Source organism: Lissotriton helveticus, chromosome 10, assembly GCF_964261635.1.
Source record: "Lissotriton helveticus chromosome 10, aLisHel1.1, whole genome shotgun sequence".
NCBI classification, from domain to species: domain Eukaryota; kingdom Metazoa; phylum Chordata; class Amphibia; order Caudata; family Salamandridae; genus Lissotriton; species Lissotriton helveticus.
Genome location: NC_136071.1, coordinates 919,424,719 through 919,438,555, shown reverse-complemented (window position 1 = coordinate 919,438,555; position 13,837 = coordinate 919,424,719). Strand labels below are relative to the sequence as shown.

Genomic DNA, 13,837 nt, shown 5'->3' with positions numbered 1-13,837 from the left:
TATTAGAAGACTTTTTATTCATGAAAAAATATATTGGAGATTCAGAAAATTGCTAGCTGCCAACGCGTTTCGTCACCACCGTGACTTCTTCAGGGCTCTAAAATCAGTAGAACTGTGATAGATAGAGCTTGCGTCGCTTGGACAGAAATACATCAATGAAAAAACATTAAAAATCCTCTCTCCTAGTTCCCTTTGTATTTAGTCTGACTTCTCAGTTATTTCCTCTGTTATACAGCAGTTTTCAGTATTAACATCTGTGTCACAGGGATAATGTCAAGGGTAGTCTGATATATCCCCAATAAAGTCTTGCTTATTTTTGTATGTTCAGGTCTTGTGGTGTTATGGGACCATCAGAATTTCTTCAGTAAATGGCGGGCATCTGGTTAGGGCTCTCCTATTTACCCTCTTCTGTCTGACAGTCTCGTCAACCTCTTAACCCACACCTGCCTCGGGAGGAAAAACCCGTTAGGTCTGTTCATGCGCGTGCCACGCTGAGCAAGGCGCGCGGAGCAGAGGACAGGAACGCGCGCTGCCGGGTTTTCCCTCCCGAGGCAGGTGTGGGTTAAGAGGTTGACGAGACTATCTGACAGAAGAGGGTAACTAGGAGAGCCCTAACCAGATGCCCGCCATTTACTGAAGAAATTCTGATGGTCCCATAACACCACAAGACCTGAACATACAAAAATAAGCAAGACACTATTGGGGATATATCAGACTACCCTTGACATTATCCCTGTGACACAGATGTTAATACTGAAAACTGCTGTATAACAGAGGAAATAACTGAGAAGTCAGAATAAATACAAAGGGAACTAGGAGAGAGGATTTTTAATGTTTTTTCATTGATGTATTTCTGTCCAAGCGACGCAAGCTCTATCTATCACAGTTCTACTGATTTTAGAGCCCTGAAGAAGTCACGGTGGTGACGAAACGCGTTGGCAGCTAGCAATTTTCTGATTCTCCAATATATTTTTTCATGAATAAAAAGTCTTCTAATACAACTCTCAAGACTTGGATCTTACTTCTCCTTGGAAAGCGTTCATGTTGTAAATCTGAAAATACTATTGCATTATCTAGCAAAAAATATAATCTGTTTATAATTTTCCTTGTGCGGGTCACTTTGTTATTTTCACCGCACCCAAGCCTGCCCTGCGCCTGCCTCAACAGAACTGGAGCAAGGTCACTGAGGAACACCTGAACTCCACCCTCCTCCAAGACCCCCCCAGTTCTACCACCGACCCCAACTCCACAGCCAGGGAATTCCACCACTGGGTCTCTTGCTGTGCCGGCAAGCTGGCACCTCTCTGGCACACCGCCAAACAACGCCCGCCAATGGCCGCCTGGTTCACCACCGAACTCCAAGAAGCCAGGCGTACCTGCAGACGTTTGGAGAAAACCTGGCAGAACCTGAATGCCTCGGAAGCACGAAACCTTCACAAGATCGCCATGAAAGACTACCTCCAGCGTATAAGGGACACCAAAAGAAACTTCATCAGAGACAAAGTCAAGACCAACGCATCCAACATGAAGGAATTGTTCAACGTCATTCAGCAGTTCGCAAAACCATTCTGCGAAGCCACTGACATCGCACCCTCCCAGGAACTATGCAACAAACTCAGCTCCAACTTCCACCTGAAGATCCAGGCCCTATACGACAATTTCAGCGAGCCTGCAGAAGACATCACCACACCACCCACCACCGTCAAGAAGCCGACCATCACCTCCTGGGTTAAGGAGTCTGCCGAGCTCTTCTCCTCAACCATGAAGAATACACATTCAGGAGCCCTTACGGACAACTGCCCCCCCCCCCACATCTTCCACAGGGCTGCCGCTGCCATCGATCCCAAACTAGGACACACTATCAACTCCTCCCTTTCAACCGGCACCTGCCCTGAAGACAGGAAACGCGCAGAGGTGAAACCCCTCCTCAAGAAAACAACGGCCGACCCAATGGACCTGAAGAACTACCAGTCTATATGTCTCCTCGCGTTCACTGCCAAAGTCACCTAACAACTCATGAACGCCCAGCTAACCGCCCTCATTGAAGAAAACTGCATCCTAGACACTTCCTGTTGGAAATGGGATCCCCGGCTGGCCAGGGCTTTCGCCAAAGTCAGTCAGAGACCACCACACCCAAGTCAGGGCAAGGGAGTTACACGCCAAGATAACCCCTACTCACCCTCTAGGTAACGTGGCGCGAGCAGCAAGGCTAAACTTGGAGGCGATGTAGGTTAAGTATTTGCGCACGCACCCCAGCAACAACAACTAAAGGCCCACCACAAAGGAAAACTCCACACAAGGTTATATAAAAATAGCCTTTGTATTATAATAAATAAACATCAGATAAAACACACATCTTGTTACACTGTGCCAACAGGCACGGGCGGAATTTACAAGGGATATTTGTACAGGACAGGGCCACTTGAACCACTGTCAAGGGTATCAACACTTTTAGCAGCAATACTTTCAGTAATAAAGCAATACCTTCAGTAATAAAGCAATACTTTCAGTAATAGCACTTTAGCAATACCTTCAGTAATAAAGCAATACCTTCAGTAATAAAGCAATACTTTCAGTAATAGCACTTCAGCAATACCTTCAGTAATAAAGCAATACTTTCAGTAATAAAGCAATACTTTCAGTAATAACATACAACCAGTAATTACTGGTAACAGGGCCTCACTAGCACCACCTGTACTAGGGAGAAAACAACCACCTACACGTCACACTACCTGTAGGGGTGCAAAAGCAACACACATGATGTCGTAACATTCAGAGGTGAAAAAGGACAAAGAGAACACATGATGAATAATCTACCCATTCAGAGGTGTAAGCAAAACACATGATGCCGTAACATTCAGAGGTGTAAAGGCACATGACGCATAATCAATACATTCAGAGGTGCAGAACAAATACCAATTTCCCCAAACTCACCAGTCACCACCTGTGACTGTCCCGGTGTCCCAATGTCAGGGCCTAAACGTGGCAGTTGCCCACAAAGTGCTGGGCAACTGGAGCAGGGAAAGTTAGCGCAAAGTTGGAGCCTCTCTGGGCTCAAAGAACCACCACTGTGGCACTGGTGAGCCTCTCTTAGGCTCTCTCACCAGCAAGGGGGGCTGCTGAGCCTCTCAGGGCTCCAGCAACAGAAAGGTACAGCCTCGCTGGGCTGGGGGGTCCCTCGCTCTGGGGACCCAAAGCAATAATGCTGGCCAAGAGCCTCGCTGGGCTCTAACGCTACTGGTGCCCCCGGGGCACCTCGTGGCTCCACAAACGCGGAGGTGCTTTCTCTCGGTGGAGCCTCTCTGGCTCGGGTTGGAGTCCCCCTCTTGGGGACTCGGGTCGCTCACAAGTGCCCCCTGAGCCCTCAGGCTCAAAACACAAAGGCGCGAGGTCGCGCTACAGAGAGGGGGCGGGGCGGACACCGGCAATGTGTCCCGACGCTCCCCCCTCCTCTGCAGGCACCTACCGGGTTCGCGCTGGGCTCTCCAGCGGAGGCGGGTCTCTCCCGCTGGTCCCGGGGCTCTCCTGGGCGGCGGGGCTCTCCTCACCGCGACGGAGCCTTGCCGGCACCTTTTCTCCGCTCTCCTCGCTGCTGGGCTCTCCTCTCCCGGCGGCGAGGCGGAACTTCCGGTTGCTTCTCCCGGGGCCGCGCTCTGATTGGCCGGCCGGCCGGAACACTTCCGGGTCGTCGCGGGCAGCGCGGCGGCCCGTTTCAGGCAGGCAGGCGGGCTCCCAGATGATCCGAGGAGTGGGCTCCCTCGTAGATCAATAAATCGGCACAACACCACAGCAATAAGCGGGGTGGCACCCGCGCTGTCAACTCGCCACACGGGGCGATCGGATGCCGGGTGGGCACCGGCCTCTGCAGACCACAGCGCTCCCAAGCGCTGCAGGCACAAATAAGCGCTCGTAAGCGCTAAACAGCAGCAAAAAGCGCTCCCAGGCGCTAGGGGTAAAATCCAGCGTTTCCAAGCGCTAGGCAGGCAATCTCAGCGCTCCTAGCGCTGAAGGGCAGAGAGCAGCGCTTTCAGGCTGCAGGCAACGAAGTCCTCAGTGCTCCCCAGCACTGGAGGACAGGACAGGGCTCCAGCAGGGGCTGGAGGCAGGCAGGGGGGGCAAGGCTGGGCCAGAGCCAGCACACTGGGTCTCCAGGCAGGGAGACAGTCCAAGTGGCGGTCCTCCTGGCCCCAGCAGCAGCAACAGCCCCCTCTGGCAGGATCCAAAAGCAGAACATTTTCTAAGGGGACACAGCCCCTTCTTATAGTAACAAATCCTTTGTTTCAAGGTGCAGGGTGGGGGGAAAACCAGTTTCAGCTGGCTCTGGAGCACTCTTAATGGCCCAACCACCCATTTCATTCACTGGGGAGGCTAGGGTCGTTAGACACACCACAGGGGGGCGGAGCCAGCATTGTGTGGGGAAAACCCAGCCCATCCAGGACACAGGTACACTCCTCCCACACATCACTCATGCTAATCTCCCACTCACCACCGGGCAGACCCATCCAGACTTCCTGGAGCCTGGCATGCCAGCCAGCTCCAGCCAATCACTCTCCAGCACCCTCACAGCACACGCACATCAATGTCCAGAAGTAGCACTTCCCTTCTAGACACATACATGCCGCATATACCATCTCGCAGCATTCACTCTCACGAGTTTACACATACTAAACTCGAGCCTGCACTCCCCACGCATCAGGAACTACCAGGGACACACACATTCCCCATGCATTCCTATGGGAGGGCAGGCCAGCCATACTACACGCACGCACTTTCACTCTGGGACCCAGGGGAAAGTGCGCAGAGACCCAGAAATCACTGACACAGGGTCACACATAAGGCAAAAAGTTTAGGGGTGAACCTGCCCTGCGGGCCAAGTCCCACATAACCCCCTTCCAGCCAAAACGCAGGGGAGAACAATCACCACCGTGATGGACTTCCCTGCTTGGGGCGATAGAACACGGATGCAGGCCCGCCACTGCCGGGACCTCCTCCTGTTCTATGCCATGGTGAACCCCTAGGGTTCCTTCTAAAGCTACTGTAAGGACCAACTGGGCTACCCCACTGGTACTCCTCAGCTGTCCGCGGCCAGGACCAGGCCCTAGGCCACCCAGGTGCCACTGGTTCCTGCCTACTCACGAAGTGGGGGGTAGTAACCCCTGGCACATAGTAGCCACTCTCCACTCCTCCTGTCTGCAAGACAGGGCTAGACTGCCACTGGTTCTCCAGCCTAGGGTCTACACCCTCAGGTGGACCAGGAGTCTCAGGGAAGGCTCTCCTCCCCTTTCCTCTTCTTTTAGGGTTCCTCCTCCCCGTGCGAGGGGGACACCTAGAACGCCATTCCAACCTAGGGTTTAACCCCTCAGGTTGCACCGGGGTCAGAGTTGGGCTCTCCCACCCTCTGCACCCCCTTCCAGAGGTCTGCCCTCTCCCACCTGGAGAAGTTCCTCTGGAGGAAGAACCGGTCAGGACACTGGTTACAGTCGTCCTACCCTTCAGGTCAGGCTGATCCTGAACCTGGCCATCCAACCTCCGGTCTAAAACCTTTGGTGGAACAATTGCCTGGCACTCCAGGACTTCTTGGGACTCACACACAATCCCTCTGAGGCTAACAAATGACACATCTGTTGTGTGACTGTCTGTCTGGCGCAGATCTCCCGCCCTCTGTCCACCTGACAGTGCGTGACGATCCCCCAGACCAGAAGTGGCACCACCCGGGTCCCTCCAAGAAGATCTAGCCCAACTGGCTAGTCTCTGGTCCACTGGTGCATCCACTGGGAAACTCATCCCCCAATCACTCCTCACGCTGGACTCCTGTACCCTCCCTACCGGAGCGGTACTGCCAGCCTCTAGAACCACAGGAGCTCTGGTTACAGACGCTCCAGGTCCTCTACTCACTAGGAGATCCTCCTCAAATGGGCTAACAGGACAGCCTAGGTCCCCAACCTGGTGTTCCCTCAAGAATCCACCCAGGCTCTGAGACAGGGCTTCGGGCCTCTGGGGGCTCTCAGCCACCCACTGACTTCTGCTCCACTGAGCCAGGCAGTCAGCCCCTACACCCTTCTCACTATACTGGGACCTAGCTGGGCTACACTGAGCCTCTTCCACCACGCTGGGCTGGAAGATCCCTGACCCACTACTGTCGGAGTCACTCACCAATGACTCTACAGAACCTCTGGCCCTTTCCCAGCGGTCTGCTTCCTCTGCCAGGTCAGATGGTTCAGACAATCCACACCCTACTAGGTGATGGCGCAATCCTGGATAAACAACACTGAGCAACTGCTCTCTGAGAAACATATCAAACAATATGTCCCAATCACATTTCGTGGGCTCCCGTACCCAATCACACAGGGCTCCACAACAGTCATCCTCAAAGTCTACCCAAGACTGGTGAGACGGTTTCCTAAGGTTCCTAAACCTCAACCTATTCTCCTCCTCTGGGGAAACAGGAACCATACTCGGGGAACTGGGAATTTCTAGACTGGAATCTAAATAGCTGCCACCACTGGACTCAACCCTCCCTGGGGGATCCAGAAAATTAAGACTGCGCTCAGGGGATAACCTACACTCTAGGGCTATCTTCTCCCTGGCCAAGGCCCTCTCAGCCTCTGCAGTCCGCTCATTCACACCCAGCTGCGCCATCTCTCTGGCATACTCTAACCGGAGCTTCTCCATGGCCAGCTGGTGCTCCCTCTCTTCTCTCCTATCCACCCACTCCTCTGTGGACAGGGAAAGGGATGGGGTGCTACACCTGACACTGGACCCAGCAAGGGACTCCCTATCTAGGGGGTACTCACTCTCTGCTGGCGCCCATCCACTGTCACACTCACTCTCCACATCAGACTCTTCAGGGCTCCCCTCAGACCCACCACCCTCATGGTGTGCGGTCCGGGCCCTCTCCCTCTCACTGTGCTCACGCTCCCAGTCACTCTTCTGCCACAGGATCATGTCATCCCTAAGCTTGGACTGGGTGTCTGACTCACTCACTGGGATGTCTCTCTCCTTACATAACCGTACCAACTCATGCACACTGTACTTAAACAGGCCACAAAGGTTAAAAGGAGATTCCATCTTGACAGGATGCTCACAGACACGTGCAACACAAGGGATCTAGCAATCTGAAGTAGGAGTACACAATTCCAAAACTTCCACACTCTCCTTAAAAAAAGAACTCACTCATGCGTCCAGGGAAACACACCATTCATCCACACACACCCTCCCCTCGGATCGGTAAGGCAGTTTCTACCACCCCTGACTTCTCAACCTGACCAAAAGTGACACAGGTACCAAACTCTGGAAGCAGGGCGGGGGACAAATGTACTGAACACAATTATAAAATGACACTCTTCAGGAGAAGAAACAATGGAATTTCACCAAAAACAATAATCCCCAAAATGTGGTTATCTAACAAATGTAGAGCTTTGAAGTGCGGCCAGCTGCTACTGTGGTACAACGCAAACACAAATCCTTATCCCACCGCTTGCCGCCAATGTTGGAAATGGGATCCCCGGCTGGCCAGGGCTTTCGCCAAAGTCAGTCAGAGACCACCACACCCAAGTCAGGGCAAGGGAGTTACACGCCAAGATAACCCCTACTCACCCTCTAGGTAACGTGGCGCGAGCAGCAAGGCTAAACTTGGAGGCGATGTAGGTTAAGTATTTGCGCACGCACCCCAGCAACAACAACTAAAGGCCCACCACAAAGGAAAACTCCACACAAGGTTATATAAAAATAGCCTTTGTATTATATTAAATAAACATCAGATAAAACACACATCTTGTTACACTGTGCCAACAGGCACGGGCGGAATTTACAAGGGATATTTGTACAGGACAGGGCCACTTGAACCACTGTCAAGGGTATCAACACTTTTAGCAGCAATACTTTCAGTAATAAAGCAATACCTTCAGTAATAAAGCAATACTTTCAGTAATAGCACTTTAGCAATACCTTCAGTAATAAAGCAATACCTTCAGTAATAAAGCAATACTTTCAGTAATAGCACTTCAGCAATACCTTCAGTAATAAAGCAATACTTTCAGTAATAAAGCAATACTTTCAGTAATAGCATACAACCAGTAATTACTGGTAACAGGGCCTCACTAGCACCACCTGTACTAGGGAGAAAACAACCACCTACACGTCACACTACCTGTAGGGGTGCAAAAGCAACACACATGATGTCGTAACATTCAGAGGTGAAAAAGGACAAAGAGAACACATGATGAATAATCTAACCATTCAGAGGTGTAAGCAAAACACATGATGCCGTAACATTCAGAGGTGTAAAGGCACATGACGCATAATCAATACATTCAGAGGTGCAGAACAAATACCAATTTCCCCAAACTCACCAGTCACCACCTGTGACTGTCCCGGTGTCCCAATGTCAGGGCCTAAACGTGGCAGTTGCCCACAAAGTGCTGGGCAACTGGAGCAGGGAAAGTTAGCGCAAAGTTGGAGCCTCTCTGGGCTCAAAGAACCACCACTGTGGCACTGGTGAGCCTCTCTTAGGCTCTCTCACCAGCAAGGGGGGCTGCTGAGCCTCTCAGGGCTCCAGCAACAGAAAGGTACAGCCTCGCTGGGCTGGGGGGTCCCTCGCTCTGGGGACCCAAAGCAATAATGCTGGCCAAGAGCCTCGCTGGGCTCTAACGTTACTGGTGCCCCCCGGGGCACCTCGTGGCTCCACAAACGCGGAGGTGCTTTCTCTCGGTGGAGCCTCTCTGGCTCGGGTTGGAGTCCCCCTCTTGGGGACTCGGGTCGCTCACAAGTGCCCCCTGAGCCCTCAGGCTCAAAACACAAAGGCGCGAGGTCGCGCTACAGAGAGGGGGCGGGGCGGACACCGGCAATGTGTCCCGACGCTCCCCCCTCCTCTGCAGGCACCTACCGGGTTCGCGCTGGGCTCTCCAGCGGAGGCGGGTCTCTCCCGCTGGTCCCGGGGCTCTCCTGGGCGGCGGGGCTCTCCTCACCGCGACGGAGCCTTGCCGGCACCTTTTCTCCGCTCTCCTCGCTGCTGGGCTCTCCTCTCCCGGCGGCGAGGCGGAACTTCCGGTTGCTTCTCCCGGGGCCGCGCTCTGATTGGCCGGCCGGCCGGAACACTTCCGGGTCGTCACGGGCAGCGCGGCGGCCCGTTTCAGGCAGGCAGGCGGGCTCCCAGATGATCCGAGGAGTGGGCTCCCTCGTAGATCAATAAATCGGCACAACACCACAGCAATAAGCGGGGTGGCACCCGCGCTGTCAACTCGCCACACGGGGCGATCGGATGCCGGGTGGGCACCGGCCTCTGCAGACCACAGCGCTCCCAAGCGCTGCAGGCACAAATAAGCGCTCGTAAGCGCTAAACAGCAGCAAAAAGCGCTCCCAGGCGCTAGGGGTAAAATCCAGCGTTTTCAAGCGCTAGGCAGGCAATCTCAGCGCTCCTAGCGCTGAAGGGCAGAGAGCAGCGCTTTCAGGCTGCAGGCAACGAAGTCCTCAGTGCTCCCCAGCACTGGAGGACAGGACAGGGCTCCAGCAGGGGCTGGAGGCAGGCAGGGGGGGCAAGGCTGGGCCAGAGCCAGCACACTGGGTCTCCAGGCAGGGAGACAGTCCAAGTGGCGGTCCTCCTGGCCCCAGCAGCAGCAACAGCCCCCTCTGGCAGGATCCAAAAGCAGAACATTTTCTAAGGGGACACAGCCCCTTCTTATAGTAACAAATCCTTTGTTTCAAGGTGCAGGGTGGGGGGAAAACCAGGTTCAGCTGGCTCTGGAGCACTCTTAATGGCCCAACCACCCATTTCATTCACTGGGGAGGCTAGGGTCGTTAGACACACCACAGGGGGGCGGAGCCAGCATTGTGTGGGGAAAACCCAGCCCATCCAGGACACAGGTACACTCCTCCCACACATCACTCATGCTAATCTCCCACTCACCACCGGGCAGACCCATCCAGACTTCCTGGAGCCTGGCATGCCAGCCAGCTCCAGCCAATCACTCTCCAGCACCCTCACAGCACACGCACATCAATGTCCAGAAGTAGCACTTCCTTCTAGACACATACATGCCGCATATACCATCTCGCAGCATTCACTCTCACGAGTTTACACATACTAAACTCGAGCCTGCACTCCCCACGCATCAGGAACTACCAGGGACACACACATTCCCCATGCATTCCTATGGGAGGGCAGGCCAGCCATACTACACGCACGCACTTTCACTCTGGGACCCAGGGGAAAGTGCGCAGAGACCCAGAAATCACTGACACAGGGTCACACATAAGGCAAAAAAGTTTAGGGGTGAACCTGCCCTGCGGGCCAAGTCCCACACTTCCCAATCTGGCTTCCGCAGCAACGACAGCACAGACACTGCCCTCCTCGCTGCCACCGACGACATCCGCATGCTGCTCGACCAGGGACACACCGCAGCCCTCATCCTCCTAGACCTCTCCGCAGCCTTCAACACAGTCTTGCATCGCACACTAGCCACCAGACTCCACAACGCAGGAATTCAAGGATCCACCCTCGACTGGATCCGATCCTTCCTCTCTGCAGAACCCAGAGGATCAGACTCCCCCCTTTCCACTCCGCCCCCACTGACATCGTCTGCGGAGTACCCCAGGGATCTTCACTAAGCCCAACGCTCTTCAACACCTACATGGCCCCCATCGCTGCCATCGTCAGACAGCACGGGCTTAGCGTCGCATCCTACGCCTACGACACCCAACTCATCCTCTCCCTCACCAAGAACCCAGAAATCACCATACTCATCTTCCAAGAAGGAATAAGAAGTGTAGCAGCTTGGATGAAGGACAGCAGCCTAAAGCTCAACTTCGAGAAGACCGAGGTCCTCATCCTCGGACCCTGCACCTCCGCATGGGACAACACCTGGTGGCCCTCTGCCCTCCGGAGCCCACCCACCCCGACTGACCACGCTCGGAACCTCAGCAATATCCTTGACTCCTCCCTATCCATGAACCGCCAGATCAACGCTGTCTCCTCCACCAGTTTCAAACGCCTCCGCATCCTCCGCAAGACTTTCAAATGGATCCCCCCCGACTGCAGAAAGACCGTCACCCTTGCACTCATCACCAGCAGACTTGACTACGGCAACACTCTCTACGCCGGAATCAACAAAATTCTTATAAGCAAGCTCCAGACCATCCAGAACGCTGCAGCCAGACTCGTCCTATGGACACCGCACCACAAACATATGACCCAAGACCTCCGAACCCTTCACTGGCTCCCCGTCGAGAAGAGGATCACCTACAAACTCCTCACCCACGCCTACAAATCCCTCAACAACATCGGACCCAAATACCTCAACGACCGAGTATATTTCTACGTACCCAAGAGAAGCCTCTGCTCAGCTGACCTCGCCCTGGCGGAGGTCTCCCACATCAGCAGAAGCAGAACGGGCAGGAGAGCTTTTTCCCACATCGCTGTTAAAACCTGGAACCTAAACCACTGATTGATTGTTTGATTGATTGAACTAGTCCTACTCACTCCCATTGGTGTAGGGGATGCCAGTGAGAGGCAATGTGGAGGTGCATGCATGTATGTATTTGGACCATTAAACATCGAACGAAGCTACAAAGATACCAAACCTTGTACAGAAACACAACGGGGAAGGGGGGGCAGGAGTGTCAGCGACCGGAGCGTAGGCAGTGGAGAAGACACTAAAGGTAGATATGACGTGCCTGTTAGGGGATAGGGGAGGTGTTGGGTAGATGGATGAAGACATGGAATGGGGAAACACGGCAGGTAACAGATAGGGGTTGCTGTGAGGCATGATATGGCGAAGGCCAGATGGGGAGTGGCAGTATCAGATACTGGACTGCGGGAACGGTGGTGATCAAATACTGGGGTAGAAGCTACACTTGAAAGTGGGGAGGGTGCATGATGTGAAGTGGTGGACTGGTGAGGGAGAAAAACAAGCTGAGCCATTGGATGAATGCATTTTATGGCATCACACTCTTCAGAAAGTCTAAGAGTGGAGGTTACATAGAGAGGGAGGATTGCTTGAAGACATGGGTCTTGAGATGCTCCTGCGTGGAGGAGGGACCATGCCTTTAGGATTTAGCGGGAGAACAGTGGCGTAACACAGGCCCCCGCAGCCGTGGGGTGCGGTGGGCCCCCCATTCTCCAGGGTGCCCCTCAGCACAGTACTCTGGCAGGAGAGCCCCAGATTGAGTCTGGAGGGAGGCCCTCCACGTAGCTTGCAGGGGCCCCTCAAGGTCTGTTACACCAGTGCAGGAGAAAGCTTGTTTTTTATTGTATAAAATGTATTTATAAAGAACACTGTCACCCTAAGACCACCCAGCGTCAATAGTAGAACATAAACTGTGCTGAACTATTCAAAGAGTAAAGTTGTTAGCTTGTTTCAGAAGGAAGGATGGGTGTAACAAAACTGAAGTTGCTTTGGTAACTTCTTCAAAATGAAATGTAGACTGAAAAGGAGCAGCCTCCAGTCTGAGATTTGCAAAATCTGGGGACTTTCAGAAGAAGGCGCCCCGAAGGCCTCTGATGACCCTCTTGCAGTATAATCCAGTGACCCTGTGGCTACCTTTTGGAAGCCTAGGCATGGTGGGCCTCCATGATTGAGTGCCCTGTGAAGGCTGCAGCGAGCCTTAGCATTATTGGCCACCTCCCGGTGGGCATGCAAAGGACCTTATTAACTTGACACAATCTGATTTCCATCTGTGGTGCCCTCTCAGATTCAGTGCAGAATAGCACCTCAAATCTTCATGGTGCGAATTAGGATGTGTATATAACACTTACTACTAATGGCTTGAACTCAGGACACTTTTTCAATCAGGGCGTCTTTTACTTCCATGGGGCAGCGCAAGGTATGTCACGCTGAGTGGTTTCATGGGTATGGTGGGTTGTGACCTCTGTTCTGAAAACGTGAGGGCTGACATCCCAACATGTTTACAAACACATGGTAACGTCTTCGAGATTTTGCCCTCAAACATCTGTACTTTTGGACGAGGAGTGTGTCCCTTGGACATCTGGTTCCCCCTCACAGCTACCCGTGTCTTCCCTCGCTCTCTTCTTTAATAAAGCTATGGCCACTCTTTCACACCCTCTGCCTGCCAAACTGTGAATTCTTGAGTGCTGCGAGCTCATGAAGTTAGATACAGTTTGTTTTTCGACATTGCTCCGGCAGGTGCATATCTTTCCGAAGCTGGGTTTCTTAGGTGTGCGTTTTTGTTTGGCTAACGGGGGTGCCGCACCTCCCGGTGATCTCCTGATCCAGAGCGGGGGCCCTTGTGGAGTGGCCGCGACCGCAGTGGCACACGAATGGAAGACCGAGGCGGCAAAGGGGCAGGATCCTTCTACTGCCTCCAAGCAGCTGCTTTGAAGAGTTTTGACAGCTTCTTCATTGTGATAGGGCACCGCTGATAAGCCACCATCCCAACAAGCCTGAAGCACATCTGGACAATTCGTAACTCTAACCACTAGAATCTGGAGTAGGCTTTTATACTTACTACCATTCTTATGTGAATTTAGAGTTTTTCAGTTTTTATCTTTTATGTAACTCATGTACTCTGAAGTGCTATTGTAAAGCACTCTGAAACCTTCGGGTACAGTTTGCGCTATATAAAAATCCATTAAATAAATAAATAAAATAAAAATAAATTAACTTGTGCCATAGTCTCACACTTTGAAATGCCCCCGTGCCGACCAACTGACTACTCTCCCACAGTACTCTGCATTTGAGGTCAAATCTTTTGAGAGGGTGGGAGTTGTGTTATGTCACCAGAGGTGCTGCTGAGATTGGAGGCTGGGTGTGAATACAGAGATCGGCAGCCACCCCCACTCCCACCATCCTTCAGACCCAACCCCTTGCAAATGGCGTAGCAG

At 53.0% G+C, this 13,837-nt stretch overlaps 1 protein-coding gene across 1 annotated transcript in view; it reads left to right on the top strand.

The window, feature by feature from the left end:
- The window catches only part of LOC144784142 (vimentin-like), a 54,101-nt gene that overhangs the window by 2,908 nt on the left and 37,356 nt on the right, over positions 1–13,837 (top strand). The gene's annotated exons all lie outside the window — the stretch shown is intronic.